The sequence below is a fragment of the Equus caballus genome, chromosome 21 (genome assembly GCF_041296265.1).
Source record: "Equus caballus isolate H_3958 breed thoroughbred chromosome 21, TB-T2T, whole genome shotgun sequence".
NCBI lineage: Eukaryota > Metazoa > Chordata > Mammalia > Perissodactyla > Equidae > Equus > Equus caballus.
In genome coordinates, this window is record NC_091704.1 from 26,246,030 (window position 1) to 26,263,898 (window position 17,869).

General features: G+C 38.6%; 1 long non-coding RNA gene across 1 annotated transcript in view; it reads right to left on the minus strand.

Annotated features, from left to right (window-relative positions):
* LOC111769737 (uncharacterized) overlaps positions 1-17,579 on the minus strand; it is a 38,719-nt gene extending 21,140 nt beyond the window's left edge. The window contains exons 1-2 of the long non-coding RNA XR_002802542.2: positions 17,335-17,579; positions 16,613-16,762 (exon numbers count right to left, since the gene is read on the minus strand). This is a non-coding gene — a long non-coding RNA (uncharacterized lncRNA). The remainder of the gene's footprint in view (positions 1-16,612; positions 16,763-17,334) is intronic.
* Positions 17,580-17,869: the final 290 nt, after the last annotated feature.

Genomic DNA, 17,869 nt, shown 5'->3' on the forward strand with positions numbered 1-17,869 from the left:
GGCAAGAAAAAGAAATAAAAGGGATCCGCATTGGAAAAGAAGAAGTGAAACTGTCACTCTTTGCAGACGACATGATTTTATATCTAGAAAACCCTAAAGAGTCCACTAAAAAACTTTTAGAAATAATAAAGGAATACAGTCAAGTTGCAGGGTACAAAATCAATGTACAAAAATCTGTTGCGTTTCTATACACTAACAACGAAGTAGCAGAAAGAGAAATTAATAATACAATCCCATTTACAATTGCAACAAAAAGAATAAAATACCTAGGAATAAACTTAACGAAAAAGGTGAAAGATCTGTACACCAAAAACTATAAAACATTGTTGAAAGAAATCGAAGAAGACACAAAGAAATGGAAAGATATTCCGTGCTCTTGGATTGGAAGAATTAACATTGCTAAAATGTCCATACTTCCTAAAGCAATCTATAGATTCAACGCAATCCCTATCAAAGTTCCAACAACATGTTTTACAGAACTAGAACAAAGAATCCTAAAATTTATATGGAACAAAAAAAGACCCCGAATAGCCAAAAGATTCCTGAGAAAAAAGAACAAAGCTGGAGGTATCACACTCCCTGATTTCAAATTATACTACAAAGCCATAGTAACCAAAACAGCATGGTACTGGCACAAAAACAGAAACACAGATCAATGGAACAAAATTGACAGCCCAGAAGTAAACCCACACGTTTATGGACAGCTAATAGTTGACAAGGGACCCAAGAGCATACGATGGGGAAAGGAGAGTCTCTTCAATAAATGGTGCTGGGAAAACTGGACAGCCACATGCAAAAGAATGAAAGTAGACCATTCGCTTACACCGTGCACAAAAATCAACTCAAAATGGATTAACGACTTGAATGTATGACCTGAAACCATGAAACTTCTAGAAGAAAACATAGGCAGTATGTTCTTTGACATCGGTCTCAGCAGCGTCTTTTCAAATAGCATGTCTGACTGGGCAAGGGAAACAACAGAAATAATAAACAAATGGGACTCCATCAAACTAAAAATCTTCTGCACAGCAAAGGAAACCATCAACAAAACAAAATGACAGCCTAAGAATTGGGAGAAGATATTTGCAAACCATATATCAGATAAGGGGTTAATATCCAAAATATACAAAGAACTCACACATCTCAACAACAAAAATACTAACAACCCACTTAAAAAATGGGCAAACGATCTGAATAGAGATTCCTCCAAAGAAGATACAGATGGCCAACAGACACATGAAAAGATGTTCAACATCATTAACTATCAGGGAAATGCAAATCAAAACTACAATGAAGTATCACCTCACTCCCGTCAGAATGGCTATAATTAACAAGACAGGAAACAACAAATATTGGAGAGGATGTGGAGAGAAGGGAACCCTTGTTCACTGCTGGTGGCAGTGCAAACTGGTGCACCCACTATGGAAAGCAGTTTGGAGTATCCTCAGAAAATTAAGGATAGATCTACCATATGATCCAGCTATTCCACTGCTGGGTATTTATCCAAAGAACTTGAAAACAGAAAGGCATAAAGATATTTGCACCCCGATGTTCATTGCAGCATTATACACAATAGCCAAGACTTGGAAGCAACCTAGGTGCCCATCAAGGGACAAATGGATAAAGAAGATGTGGTATTTATACAAAGTGGACTACTACTCAGCCATAAGAAATGACGAAATCCAGCCATTTGTGACAACATGGATGGACCTTGAGGGTATTACGCTGAGTGAAATAAGTCAGAGGGAGAAAGTCAAATACCATATGATCTCACTCATAAGCAGAAGATAAAAACGACAAAAAAAAAACAACCACATAGCATTGGAGATTGTACTGGTGGTTACCATTGGGGAAGGGGGGAGGGGGGAGGGCAAAAGGGGTGATTAGGGTCACATGTGAGGGGATGCACTGTAATTAGTGTTCGGGTGGTGAACATGATGCAATGTATCCAGAATTTGAAATATGATGTACATCTGAAAAAAATAAAAATTAAAAAAATAAATAAATTTTTATTTATTCTTTAAATAAACATTTTAAATGTTAAAATTAAAATGAAATTTCCCAGATGTCCCTAGCCAACTTCTCATTGCGTTCTCAGCAGGTCAGCTCCAAACTGAGTCACCTCCCCAGGCCTGAACAAACTACTCTCTGAGCCGTCTTGTCCAATATGTTGATGACTCACTGTTATGGTCACCTGAGGAGGTAGATGGACCCCCCCCCCACCCAAAATTTGGCTCTGATTTTGAGACTGATGATGCTATACACACACTGGGAGGGCATGAGAAGTTTCATAACCTACATAATTGAAGTCTCTGGGGAGATCAGGGCAGGCCTCTCAGGCAGGTTCAAAATGGCTTACGAGCACAGGGAAGGAGCACCAGCCTGGTTGGTTATCGTTGTCAGGGGTGGGGCCAGTGGGAGAGGTCCTCGGTGCAGGCAGGGCCTTGTGTGCTTTGAATCTCCCATGGGTGCCAAAGGAGGAAACACCTGGGCTTTCATATCTGCTGGCATAGATGTGGGGCACAAGGGAAGAGACGAGGGGAGGCTGGAAAGCAGTCAGCAGTCAAACATCAGAAAATAGAGTGAAATTCCTTATTACACTACCCAAAGGAGATTGTTTGCATTTAAATTAATTAAAATTAAATAAAATTAAAAATTCAGTTCCTCAGTCACACTGGACACATTTCAAGCGCTCAGCAGCCACATGTGGCCAACTTATAGAACATTTCTACCATCTCAGAAAATGCTGTTGGATAATGCAGTCTAGAGCGTGTCAGCCAACTACAGCCTACAGCAGTGTTGACCCAGTGTCTGTTTTTGTATAGCCTGCCAGCTAAAAATGGTTTTTACATTTTTAAATGGTTGGAAAAAAATCAGAAGGAGAATGATATTTCACAATGTGAAAATTATATGAAATTAAAATTTTAGTGTCCACAAATAAAGTTTTCTTGGAACCCAGCCACGCTCATTCACTTATGTGTTGTCTGCACTGCTTTCACACTGCAACGGCAGGAGAAGTTGCAGCAGAGATGCTACAAGCACAAAGCCTAAATGATTTACAGTCCGGCCCTTTACAGGAGAGGTCTGCTGACTCCTGGTCTGCAGGCACAGGGTGACTCTTATCTGGTCAGGCCCACTCCTGGGAGCTGTGGGAGAGTCACGTTCCCCTAGTCTCATCGGTATGTGGAGGCTGAGGAATACCTGAACAATCTTGGAGTTCTGCTGGGAAGGAGAAAGCAGAGGTGGATGCTGGGTAAGCCGCCACCAGTGCCCACTACATCTAACAGGAAACAGAGACGAACATCCAACTATTGTGTGGAACTGAGTTGATGGTCTCCAAAGTGGATCTCTCTACTCACCAAGTAAATGGCATTTCTTGCAATAGCACTGAAACCCTTCACACTGAGATACAGCACTTGGATTCCACTTTATCTTCAGGATTTCTGCCAAGATCCAAGCTTTCTGGGTCCTTGCATATAAATTTTCTATTCATCCGTCTTATTTCATTGTTACTTCTGGTATGCATAAGATACAAAATTTCAAACCAATTCCTTATGTCACAGCCTTCATCTTCAATTTCTCCATCTCTCTCTCTACCCCCCTCACCAACTTGTATCCAGTTTTTCTGTCAATCACTTAAATTTCTTACATTAAAAGATCCCTGCTTAATTAACTTTGGTCAGACAATTTAAAAAAGTAATACTCAAGTGAAAAAGAAAATTTAATATTAGAAATTATTGATCTTTTAATCTGTAGAAGTTTCATCACTACCCATTCATAAATTGACTGGGTTTTTTTCCCCCCTTGGAACAGGATACACATTCTAGAATACGAACTACAGCAGATTTAGTTGATGTCACAGGAACAAATTATTAAAACATCTTTTCATCTGTTTAGGATAGCATGGTTGTGAATATATAGGGTATAGTGTAAATAAACTATAATTAGAAAAGTTATTTTCAAAATGAATCTCTTATCTAGACAATTTGGGGTAAATTTGACTCTAAAATGTCTTAGCTTTCTTTTTTTTTTTTTTAATTTTCTTCCAGTGGGTTTATCAAAGTGGAATTTCCCCGTAATTCAAATAGATGAGTGTTCCTGTGAATGGTCAACGAGCTTTGAACAAGAAGCCTTGGCCCTGACTTTGTACATGTTCTAACATCGCACTTCTTTCCATTGTTTGTCAATGAATAAAGTTTGTGGATTTTAAGGAAAGTGAACCAAGAAAGGGGAGGGATTGAGTTAACTAACAACAGAAGAGTGGTGTCAGGTGAGAATATTTCAACTTGACTAGTTTTGGAAAAGCTATTGTGACATTGATGTTGTGGAAGTGTAGAAAAAGCCCATTGTTGCTCTGATGGCTAATTGGTTTTGAATGGAACAAATTGTGGATTTTAAAATTTGTGTCACCCCCTAGCTATTCTCTTCTTAAAAACAAAAGAAAACAGTGTCTATTGAAAGCGTTTATGGCTTTTGGCAGACAGAGTTTTTTAAAAAAGGCACACAGCCCTATAGAAACAGCTCAGCTCACCACCTCACCCTCTGCCAACCAGAGTGGGAGGATTAGCAGGTGCTGCCATCAGAAATGCTGATGTGCATCATTGGAGGGAGGGAGGCTGCTGAGTCCCTGAGGAATGGGCTGTAGGAACCAAATGGGACTCAGTTTCAGGAAAGAGAGAAAATGGAGAGGAATAGCAGGGGTGTGCTCATGTCTCTTCAACTTTCCTTCCTGCTTTTCAGAGTATATGAAATTTAATCCTCAGGTGGATAATATGACAGTGAAAGGAATGACAAAGACGTTGTTTGCTCAATGCGTTCTAGTCATGTAGAGGTCATGTGGCCACATCTGCCCGCTACAGTATCCTCTGATGCCAGGCTAGGAAGACTGTTCCCTGTAGCTGCCTCCACTGTTAAGGCCCACCCTTGCATCCTCAGTCACCAGCCATGGCCATCCAATTATTCCCAAGTCTTCAGCCTGCCTAGAAAAATAGCAATAGAAGGGGTCAGGGGAGACTTTGCTCTATCCCTTTCTACCCAAACAGATTTTATTTGGGAGAAGGAACCCAGGAGTAGAAACTCGAGATACTAGGTATCCTCTGAGCATAGAATGCTAATACATTCCTCACCTCACACCTCCGATTCTCTAGTTTGCACATGCTTTTTTCCTGCCTAGCCTTTGAAGCTCTTTGAAGACAAAGAAGCCCTCTATCCTTTGCCCAGAAAAGTTCCACATGCAAAGAGGGCCTTTCAAGGGAAATTTTAATCACACCAGAGACAAGTTTGCCCTATAGTTTCAAGTATGGGGCTGGCCGACTGTAGGCCATGTCATTCTTAAGTTGATGTTATTTCCTAGAACCTAAAGATTATGTGTCTAGATACATTATAATAAAAGGGATGTGCTGATAATCATACTAAAATCATAAAAATACCATTATGTTTTTCAAGATAAAGTCAGGTTTAGTTAATCAGAATTGGTTTGCAAGATTCCATTTGTTTCTGTGTTTAAAATAGTGTCAGGTTGACAAGTCTTTTGTTCCCACACTATCACTTTGGCTTCTATTCTAATCTGTGCAATACTCAGACAATACAGATAAGTTAACCGTGGTTTAATCCATTCTGACTCTTCTGATCTGACTGATGTTTTTGCATGGATTTTGATTAATCATAAACATATAGGATATTTGTGCCTCATCCCATATTTATGACAGGTGCAGACTTTGCTTTTCATATGTTCTGAACGCTGCCACAATTCAAAATGTCCCTTTTGTCTGACATACTACTAACTGAATGATGTCTACGCTTTTTTGAAATAAAGAATAGCTTGTTGGTTTTTTCCTTCTGAATAGGAAATGAGAAATGAGGTTTAGAAAATCTTCTGTAAAGTGTTATCATTGGTAAATAAATTTGTAATCATGTAATTCACATACTCTCTCATCATAAGAGAATTTCTGGAGGTTTTATTAATTTGATAAGGAGAATAATGGGAAAATATCCAAAATGGACTCTATAAAAAATGTCAAAAGACTGAAATCAACATAGGCGGTAGATATCATTCTACCTTCAAAGGGAGTATATTTTTCTGTTCTCCATCAGGACCTTTAATTCCAAATCCCTGAAAATACTGTGAAAGCAAAGGCATAGGCAGAGGTGGACAGAATGAGATCTGGTCTCAAACACAGTGCAGATCTCTGATTGTCTCATCAAAAGCAACAGAGATACTTTCTGTTCTATCTGGGAAAGCAGAAAGCTGGAAAGAGCATCATGCCCATCCTCCCAACAATAACATATACACCAAAAAAAAAAAGACAAACAGCAAATGCACGTCTTTTTTTTTACTCTATCAGAGAGGTAAGGAATGACAGATGCCTACAAAGAGAGAAGAGGTGAGAACATCTTCTTAACTGGGACAGATGCAGCTGGAGACTGGTAAGAAGAACTTAGCTAAAATTGTTAACCAATTGGTGAAGACTGAGTGTAGGCAAGCAGAGACTGAGTGCAGGTAAGTATTATCGAGAATATAGAACTGCCAGGGCTTTAGATTTTCACCCACTTGTATGCTCTTTTCCACTAACCTCACCATATGCTCACAAAAAAATAATGGTGAAGGCCTTGAAGTATATGCTTGCAGGAGGTGAATGGTAGGGCTGTGGGAAAGGCAGGATCCTCTTCTCCCCAGTCCTTTCCCTGACCTCCCTTATGGAACACAAGCCTTATACTGTGGGAAGCAGGGCAACAAACACTGTCACTCATGGGCACTGGTGAAAACCCTTTGCAACTAGGGAAGAAAATAGAAAAAAAATAAACCTTCTAAACTTAGCAAAGGGGCAGGAGCATTGAGAAAGCAGTGAAAATCTATGAGACTCAGGGACACAGTAACGATTAAGTCTGAAGCTGATCTGAACGATAGAGAATACTCCTGTCACCATCACCAGGCTAACAAGTATCAAGTAACAGTGGAATTCTGCTGGGAGAATTGCAAGAGTGCAGAAAGATACTCGGAGGTGCAGCAAAAAGTGCTGACCTAATGCTAAGGGTGAAGCAGACATTGAGAAAAACCCCATGTTGAACCAGCCCCATCCTACAAACAGGTTATCACTGGAGGGATTTGAAGCCCATGGTGCACTGCAGTAGCCATTGCAACAGTAAACTCTAAGCACAAAGTCCTCTCTAGATTGATTCAAAACTCCACAATAAAGGCCCACCACTAGGAAAGGTATGCCCATTTCCAGCATAAAATTATCTCAGTCTCTACTACTCTACGTGAGAGGTCCAGGTTTCAACAAAAAATTACAAGGAAGGTAAAAAAGCAAGTAGATGCCACATGCTGCAAAGAAACACAGCAAACAACAGAACCTGATTCAGATGTTGGAACTTTCACGCAAGGAATTTAAAATAACATGATTAATAAGCTAAAGACTCTAATAGGAAAGGAGGGCAATATGCAAGAGAATATGGGTATTTTCAGCAAAGAAATAAAAACTGTAAGCAAAAAATCACATGGAAATGCTTAAAATGAAATGACCGCAGTAATAGAGCTAAAGAATACCTATAATAGGCTCATCAGGAGACTCAACACAGCTGAAGAAAGAATCAGTGAACTTGAAGATGTTGATATAAATTCACATATCTTTTATGTCACCTTCAGCAAAAAGCTGAAACACAAAGAGTAAAACTAAGGTAAATAAACAGAACAGAGCATCTAAAAGCTGTAGGAAAATACCAAATGGTCTAACATATGTGTACTTAGAATCCCAGAAAGAGAAGAGAGAAAAGTAGAGAAGAAATACTGGCTGAAAAATTTCCAAAATTAATGACAAGTACCAAATCCCAGATTTAAGAAATTCAGAGAAGATTAAGCAAAATAAATATCAAACACGCACACACATACACACAAACACACACAGGTTGCATACCCCTAGCCACATCTTATCTTTGTCTATCTGTAACCTCCGTTCTTGTCTTTGTCTGTAACACATTTTTTTCCTCTAGAAAAACAAGCATTACTGATAGACAAAGATAAGAATTACAACAGACTTCTTGTCAGAAACGATACAAACCAAAATACAATGGAGTGACAATAGCACTGAGAGAGAAAAACATGTCAACTCAGAATTCTACCCCTGGAAAAAATATCTTTTAAAAATGAAGGAGAATAAAGAATTTATCAGACAAAAAAAAGTATAATATTTACTGCCATTATATCTATCCTGCAGGGAATACTTTTAAAGGTCTTCAGGCAGAAGGACTGTATCAGACAGAAAACTGCATCTACACAAAATTAAGAACTATAGTATAATATAAACTCACATATTCTTACTTTTTATTCCTCTAAAAGATAATAGAGTACCTAAAGCAAAAAATAATTTGCTTCTCAAAATTAAAGTAAAATTTTCTTGACAAAATTCAACATCGATCCGTGACTAAAACCTCTCAGCAAACTAGGAAGAGGGGAACTCTCTTAGCAAGATAAAAGGCATCCACTAGGAGCCTACAGCTCACATCATAACATGCATCCAAAATGCATGCCAGGGCTGGAGACCAGAGGACGCAGGAGCCACAGTGGCACTTAAAGCTCAGCCCCTAACCCTCCCCAACAGTGGTGGTGGTCCCCACCACCTGAGGCTTCAGGAGCCACAGTGGTGCCCATAACTCAGCCCCTGGCAGTGGCACCACTGACACAGGCCCTGCCACCCCCAACACTGGCCCTGCCAGCAGTGGGGGCTACAAGACTCTGGGCCCCCAGCAGTGGCAGCAGTGCTTGTGACCTGAGGTTCTAGGAACTATGCAGGTGCTGGAGACCAAAGGCTTCAAGAGCCCTAGTGGTAGTTGTGACCCAGGTACCACTCTCCCCATGGTGGCAGTGTCACCCATGACCCTGGCCCACCCAGAAGCTTCAACCACATCTGTGAACCCAGTGGCCCCAGAAGTCATGTTGCCAGCATCCCCAGATAACCCAGGAAGAACAGCATAGGTGGTGCATGAGGGAGAAGTGCCTGAGCCCATGGAGGGCCATGTAACAATGACAGTGGAACCCATGACCCTGTTCCCCCCAGCTGCAGAGGCACCCACAACTTTAGCACCCATAGCAACCCCCTCTATAGCAGCACCTACAGACCCAACAAACCTGGACATGGCCAAGGTGCCCATGACCCCAGCTCTTCCCCCACTCTCCCCTCCCACCAACCACAGTGGGGAACACATGACCCAGGTGACCCCAGAAGCAGAAGAGATGCTTGAAGCCTAGTGACCACCAGTGGTGACACCTGCAACTACAATGACTTCATAAACAGCAAGGCAAGAGCAACCTCAGAGGAACAAGCAGCACAACAAAGGCATTAATGCTGCCTCTGGCAGAAGCATTAGAGGGTGAAAAGTGCAAGCCCTCAAATACAGCCAGAAGCAGCTCAGAATCAAAGTAAACAAAACTGTACCCAAATAAGAAAGGTGTTTGCTACCACAAATGTGCCAGCAGAGGAACACTCATCAAACACCTTGAAGAATTACAATAACACAGTAGCACAAAAAGAAAATGGCAATTCTTCAGAAACCAAGTTTGAAGTCACAGAAGATTGTGATCTGACAGAGAATTGAATATTGCTGTCATGAAGAAACTTGACAAGTTGCAAGAAAATTCAGAAAGACAGTTCAATAAGCTCAGGAATAAAATTAATGAACAGAAGGAGTGCTTCAGCAAAGAGATTGAAACTCTAAAAAAAAAAAAAAACCCAGAAATTCTGGAGCTTACGAACACAATAAATGAGATGAAGAATAAAGTAGAAAGCATTGGAAAGAGAGCAGATTATATGGAAGAGAGAATTAGTGAGCTTGAAGATAGAAATCTAGACATGATCCAGGTGGAAGAGAAAAGAACTAAGATGCTTTAAAAAAAAAATGGAAAAATTCCAGAATAAATGTATGACACAGAAAAAGCAACATAAGGAAAATGGGTATCCGAGAAGGAGAAGAGAGGGAAAAAAGACCAGAGAGTTTATTTAAAGAAATAATAGCTGAGAATTTCCTAAACCTGGAGAAGAAACTGGATATAAAAGTACATGAGCTAATGGCACTCCCAATTATCTCAATGCAAAAAGACCTTCTCCAGGGCACATTATATTAAAACTGTCAAAAGCCAATGAGAAAGAAAGAAAATTAACAGTGGCCAGAGAGAGGAAACTAACATAAAAGGAACCCCCATAAGGCTATCAGTGGATTTCTCAGCAGAAACTACAGGCTACGAGAGAGTGGAATGATATATTCAAAATATTGGAAGATAAAAACTGTCAGCTAAGAATACTCTATTCAGTAATGCTATCCTTCAGAAATGAAGGAGAAATAAAGGCTTTCCCAGACAAACAAAAGCTGAAGGAGTTCATCACATTAGACCAGCCTTACAAGAAATGTTGAAAGGAGCCCTCCTACCTGAAACAAAAGGGCAAAGGAATACAAAGCTTTGCGCAAGGTGACAAATAGACAGAATCAGAAAATTGCAAATCTGTATCACAAAAGGTTAGTACACAATTATAATATAAAAGCTAAAGGGAAAGAAAACATAAAAATAACTATAACCACTTAAATTTGGTAACAAACTCACAATACAAAAAGGGATAATTTGTGACAACAAAAACATAGAAGGGGAAGAGGAAAAGGATGGACCCTGCACAGGCAAACGGAGATAAGATGCTTTCAGCAGAAAAAGGACTATATCATCTATGAGATCTTTCCTACAAATCTCATGGTAACCACAAAATAAAAAATTAGAGCAGTGTCAGAAAACATTAAAAAGGAGGAAACTGAGAAACATATCACAGAAAACTGCCAAAGTGAAATGGCAGACAGAAACACAAGGAAAAACAAAAAATGGAAATAGAGAACAACCAGGAAACAAAAGATAAAATGGCAATATTAAGCCCTCATATATCAATAATCACCCTAAATCACCAAGCAAAAGACACAGAGTGGCTGGATGGATTAAAAAACAAGGCTGAAAATGTGCTACCTCTAGGAGACAGTTCTCAGCTCTAAAGACAAACATAGACTCAGAGAGAAGGGATGGAAGATGATACTCCAAACAAATGGCAACCAAAAGAAAGTGGATGTAGTCATATCTCTATAAGACAAAATAGACTTCAAGCCAAAAAAGATAACAAGAGACAAAGATAGACATTATATAATGATAAAGAGGACATTCCACCAAGAAGATGTAACATTCATCAATACATATGCACCTAACATAGGAGCACTGAAGTATATATAAAGCGACTATTAACAGACCTAAAGAGAGAAATTGATAGTAATACATTAATAATAGGGCACTTTAATACCCCACTAACATCAAAGATAGATCACAGACAGAGAGTCAACAAGGAAACATTGGCGTTAAATGAAACACTAGATCAGATGGACTTAATAGAGATATATACAGAACATTCCATCCCAAATAGCAGAATACACATTCTTTCCAAGTGCACATGGAACATTCTTAAAGATAGACCATATGTTGGGAAACAAAATAAGTTTCAATAAGTTTAAGAAGGTTGAAATCATATCAAGCATTTTTTCAGACCACAATGATATAAAACCAGCACTCAACCACAAGAATAAAGCTGGAAGAGTGACAAATATGCGGACTAAACAACATGCTACTGAAAAACTATTGGATCAATGGAGATATCAACGGAGAAATAAAAAAATACCTGGAGACAGGGGCTGGCCTGGTGGTGCAGTGGTTAAATTCATGCACTCCACTTTGGTGGCCCAGGGTTCACTGATTTGGATACCAGGCATGGACCTACACACTGCTTATCAAGGCATGCTGTGGCAGGCATCCTATATATAAAATAGAGGAAGATGGGCACAGATGTTAGCTCAGGGCCAATCTTCCCCCCTCCAAACAAAAAGGGAAAAAAAATACCTGGAGACAAATGAAAATGAAAACACAACATTCCAAAACCTATGGGATGCAGCAAAAGTGGTACTAAGTGGGAAATATATAGCAATACAAGCCTACCACAAGAAAGAAGAAAATCTCAAACAATCTAACATGATACCTAAAAGAACTAGAAAAAGAAGAACAAACAAAGCCAAAAGTCAGTAGAAGGAAGGAAATAATAAAAATCAGAGTGGAAATAATTGAAATAGAGACTAAAAAGACAATAGAAGATATAGATAAAACTAAGAGCTGGTTCTTTGAAAAGATAAAATTGAAAAACCCATAGCTAGACTCACTAAGAAAAAAGAGAGAAGGTTCAAACCTAAAGAGCTCACACAACTCAACAACAAAAATCAAACACCTCAATCAAAAAATGGGCAGAGGATACGAACAGACATTTTTCCAAAGAAGATATACAGATGGCCAATAGGCACATGAAAATATGCTTAACATCACTAATCATCAGGGAAACGCAAATCAAAACTACACTGAGAAATCACCTTATGCCCGTTAGAATGGCTATAATCACCAAGACAAAAAATAACAAATGTTGGAGAGGATGCGAAGAAAAGGAAACCCTCACACCGCTGGTGGGATTGCAAACTGGGGCAACCACTATGGCAAACAGTATGGAGATTTCTCAAAAAATTAAAAATCTAAATACCATATGACCCAGCTATTCCAATACTGGGTATTTATCCAAAGAACTTGAAATGAACAATTCAAAGAGACTTATCCACCCCTATGTTCATTGCAGCACTATTCACAATAGCCAAGATGTGGAAGCAACCCAAGTGCCCATCAACTGATGAACGGATAAAGAAGATGTGGTATATATATACAATGGATTACTACTCAGCCATAAAAAAGACAAAATCGTCCCATTTGCAACAACACAGATGGAACTTGATGGTATTATGTTAAGCAAGACAAGCCAGACAGAGAAAGACAAACACCATATGACTTCACTCATTTGTGGAAGATAAACAAATACATGGACAAAGAGATCAGACTAGTAGTTACCGGAGGGGAAGGGGGTTGGGGAGTGGGCATAAGGGGTAAAGGGGCACATATATATGGTGATGGACAAAGAATAATGTACAACTGAAATTACATAATGTTATAAATTATTATGACCTCAATTTAAAAAGAGAGAGAAGGCACAAATAAGTAAAATCAGAAATGAAAGAGGAGAAATTACAATGGATACCACAGAAAGACAAAAAATTATTAGAGAATACTATGTAAAGCTATATACCAAAAAACTGAACAACCTAGAAGAAATGGACAAGTTCTTAGAATCATACAACCTTCTCAAACTGAATCAAGAAGATATAGAGAATCTGAATAGACCAGCCACAAGTAAAGAGACTGAATCAGTGAAAAACCTCCTCCCAAACAAAGTCCAAGAACCAGACAGCTTCTCTGTTGGATTCTACCAAACATTCAAAGATTTAATATCTATCTTTCTCAAATTCTTCCAAGAAATTGGAGAGGATGAGATGCCTCCTAACTCATTTACAAGGCCAACATCACCCCGATGCTAAAACCAGACAAGGACAATGCAAACAAGGAAAATTACAGACCAATATCAATGATTAACATAGATACAAAAATTCTCAACAAAATATTAGCAAATGTAATACAATACATTAAAAGGATCATATACCACAATCAAGTGGGATTTATTCCAGGGACACAGGAATGGTTCAACATCCACGAATCAACGTGACAACCACATTAACAAAATGAAGAATAAAAATCACACGATCATCTCAATAGAGGCAGAGAAAGCACTTGAGAAGATCCCACATCCATTCATGATAAGAACTTTCAACAAAATAGGTATAGAAGGAAAGTACTTCAACATAATAAAGGCCTTATATGACAAACCCACAGCTAAAATTATACTCAGTGGTGAAAAACTGAAAGTTGTTCCTTTAAGAACAAGATAAGACAAGGATGCCCACTCTGACCACTCATATTCAACATAGTATTGCAAGTCCTACCCAGAGCAATTAGGCAAGAAAAAGAAATAAAAGGATCCAAATTGGAAGGGAAAAGTAAAATTGTCACCATTGCGAACAACATGATTCGATATATAGAAAACCCTAAAGAATTCACAAAAAAAAACTACTAGAAATAATTAACAAATACCACAAAGTTGTAGGGTACAAAATCAACATACAAAAATCAGTTGTATTTCTACACACTGAGAATGAGCTGGCAGAAAGAGAAGTCAAGAATACTATCCCATTTACAATAACAATAAAAAGAATAATATACCTAGGAATAAATTTAATCAAGAAGGTGAGAGACTTGTACACTGAAACCTATGACATTGTTGAAAGAAATTGAAGTCATGAAGAAATGGAAAAATATTCTGTGCTCATGGATTGGGAGAATTAACATAGTTAAAATGTCCACAGTACCTAAAACAATCTACAGATTCATGCAATCCCAATCAGAATCCCAGAAACATTTTTCATAGAAAAAGAATAAAGTATCCAAAAATTTATATGGAACAAGAGAAGACCTCAAATATCCAAAGCAATTCCGAGAAAAAAGAGCAAAGCTGGAGGTATCACACTCCCTGATTTCAAAATATACTACAAAGTTATAGTAATCAAAACAGCATGGTACTGGCAGAAAAACAGACATACAGATCAATGGAACAGAATAGAAAGCCCAAAAATAAACCCAGACATCTATGGACAGCTAACTTTCAACAAAGGAACCAAGAACATACAACGGAGAAAGGAGGTCCCTTCAACAAATGGTTCTGGGGAAAACTGGACAGCCTCATGCAAAAAAATGAAAGTAGACCATTATCTTACACTACATACAAAAATTAACTCAAAATGGATTAAAGACTTGAATATAAGACCTAAAATCATAAAACTCCTAGATGAGAACAGGCAGTAGTCTCTTTGATAGTGGTCTCAGCAGTATCTTTTTGAATATCATTTCTCCTCAGGCAAGGAAACAAAAGAAAGAATAAACAAATGAGGCTATCTCAAACTAAAAGTCTTCTATACAGCAAAGGAAACCATCAACAAAATGAAAAGACAGCCCACCAATTGGGTGAAGATACCTGCAAATCACATATCTGATAAAGGGTTAATGTCCAAAAGACATAAAGAATGCATACCACTTAACAACAAAAAAACAAACATTCCAGTCAAAAGATGGGCAGAGAATATGAATGGACATTTTTTCCAAAGAAGATATACAGATGGCCAACAGACACATGAAAAGATGTTGAACATTACTAATTATTAGGGAAATGCAAATCAAAACTACAATGAGACACCATCTCACGCCTGTCAGAATGGCTACTATTAACAAGAGAAGAAACAGTAAGTGTTGGAGAGGATGTGGAGAAAAAGGAACCCTCGTGCAATGCTGGTGGGAAAGTAAATTGGTGCAGCCACTATGGAAAACGGTATGGAGATTCCTCAAAAAAGTAAAACTAGAAATACCATATGATCCAGCTATTCCACTTCAGGGTATTTATCCAAAGAACATGAAAACACGAATTTGAAAAGCTATGTGCACCTCTGTGTTCATTGCAGCATTATTCACAATAGCAAAGACTTGGAAGCAACCTAAAGGCCCATCAAGGAATGAATGGGTAAAGACGATGTGGTGTACATATACAATGGAATACTACTCAGCCATAAAAAGCACGAAATATTGCCATTTGTGACAACATGGATGGACCTTGACAGTATTATGCTAAGCGAAATAAAATAGACGAAGAAAGATAATTACCGTATGACTTCACTCATATGTGCAAGATAAACAAGCAAACACATGGATACAGAGACCAGATTGGTGGCTACCAGAGGGGAAGGTCGGGGGTGGGGGGGTGAAAGTAATAAAGGGGTACATATGTGTGGTGATGGATGGCAACTAGACTTTTGGTGGTGAACACGATGCAATCTATACAGAAGTTGAAGTATAATGATGTACACCTGAAATTTATATTAAGTTATAAACCAAAAAGTCACCACAACTAAAAAAAGTTTAAAAAAAATAAATAGTCAGATATACTGTGTTCATGGTTTGACTCAATATTGTTAACATGTCAATTCTCAATTCTCCCCACATTGATCTAGAGATGCAAAGAAATTGCAGTGAAAATTCCAAAGGATATTTTATTGATATTGATAACTCGTTTATAACATTTATGTGAAAGAAGAAAGGAACTAGAATAGCCAAAATGATTTTGAAAAAGAACAAAGTTGCAGGACTCACACTAGCTGATTTCAAGGGTTACTATAAAGCTATAGTAATCAAGACAGTGAGTTATTGGCAGAAAGGTAGACACATAGATCAATGGAACAGAATAAAGATTCCAGAAACAGACTCACACATATGTGACAACTGATTTTTGACAAAGGTGCAGAGACAGTTCAGGAGGAAACAAGGCTTTTCAACAAATGGTACTGGCGGTCCGTATGCAAAAAAATTTACCCTGACTCGTACCTCACACCTTTTACAAAACTTAACTCAAAGTGGGTCACAAACCTACAGATAAAATATAAATCTATAGAATTTAAGCTCCTAGAAATCCAGGAAGTCAAATCAAATTATACTTAGCAAGTAATGGTGAGATTATGTAAAACTTTAAGCTCTTCTCGTACTGTGGATCCTTAACATCTCTGAGCGCCTACTCACAGAGTATGAAGTCCAAGTGCAGAACTTGGCACACAGTGGGCCCCTGGCAAATGCTAGTCTCCATGAGCGTGTGTCTAACAGATTCCATTCTATCGTCCATCTTCTCCAAGGCTGTAGCTCTAGTTTGCTATCAAGTTCTCATTCCACTCACTGTAAGAAAAGGTAAATCAAAACAGACCTAAAAACCTTGCTTTTCTTAGTTGGCTCTTGCTTCTGTCCAATTGTCCCTTCTTTAGGGACCCCTCTGTGTCAGTGATTAGTGTTCACGCCACATCCTGACTTAGTATAGTGTGCAATTTTCATGAACGTGGAGAGAGATTGCTTCCCTCTTCCAAATTAATGATGAAGGCATAAACTAAGAGGGTTCCCGACAGCCATCTCCGCACCTTCCTACAACCAGATACTTTGCATCAATAACCTTTCTTTGTGATGTTGTAACTAATTTTGCAAATAAAATTTCCTGAGATATATCAAATCTTCACCAACATAAGATACATTACGTCTCTTGCATTTCCGCTTCATCTATTCATAACTCTGTCAAAAAAAGCTATTGTGCTGGCGTGATTTGTTTCTTTGAAGCCTAAGCCACTTATTGTTCCTGATATCATCACTTTCCCGCTACTTAAACACACACATGCGTGCACACACACACACACATACACACACACACATACGCACAGAATTATTATGGCTGTAAGTGATGTTTACAGGGTGATAATTACCAGTATCTTTCTTTTCTTCTTTCTCACTTTGAAGAACAGGCAATGTTTCATATTCACATCAGTCCATTCATCTCGTAATCTTCCTGATTCTACGCTAGGCGTTCAGCCTGATTTTCTATGATTACCATGTGAATCTTATCAGGAGGCCCATCCTCTGGATCTTGAGCTATATCCTGAGTAACACAGGCCAATGTCAAGGGGATCCCTGCCCCCTTACAATGCCAGGAAAAAGCACTTTCCAGGCTCTAAAAGAGAAGCACAAGAATCCTAAGTTCTGCCATTGGTAGAAATATTCTTTTTTTCAGGGAGTTCCTGTGGAGATACAGGGTTTTTAGAAAATGATAAGCATTACAGAAATCAGTTAAGAATAGAAGTTCTGTCTCATTTACATGTGGCCTAAAATAAATTGAGAGATTTGGCCATCTTAATCTCCTACATATTTTACTGCTTTTGGTGTCTTGTCTTTGAAAGAAAGGAAGTTGACATTTACTGAAAGCCTATAGTAGGCCAGACATTCTTCTAGTTCTCATTTAGT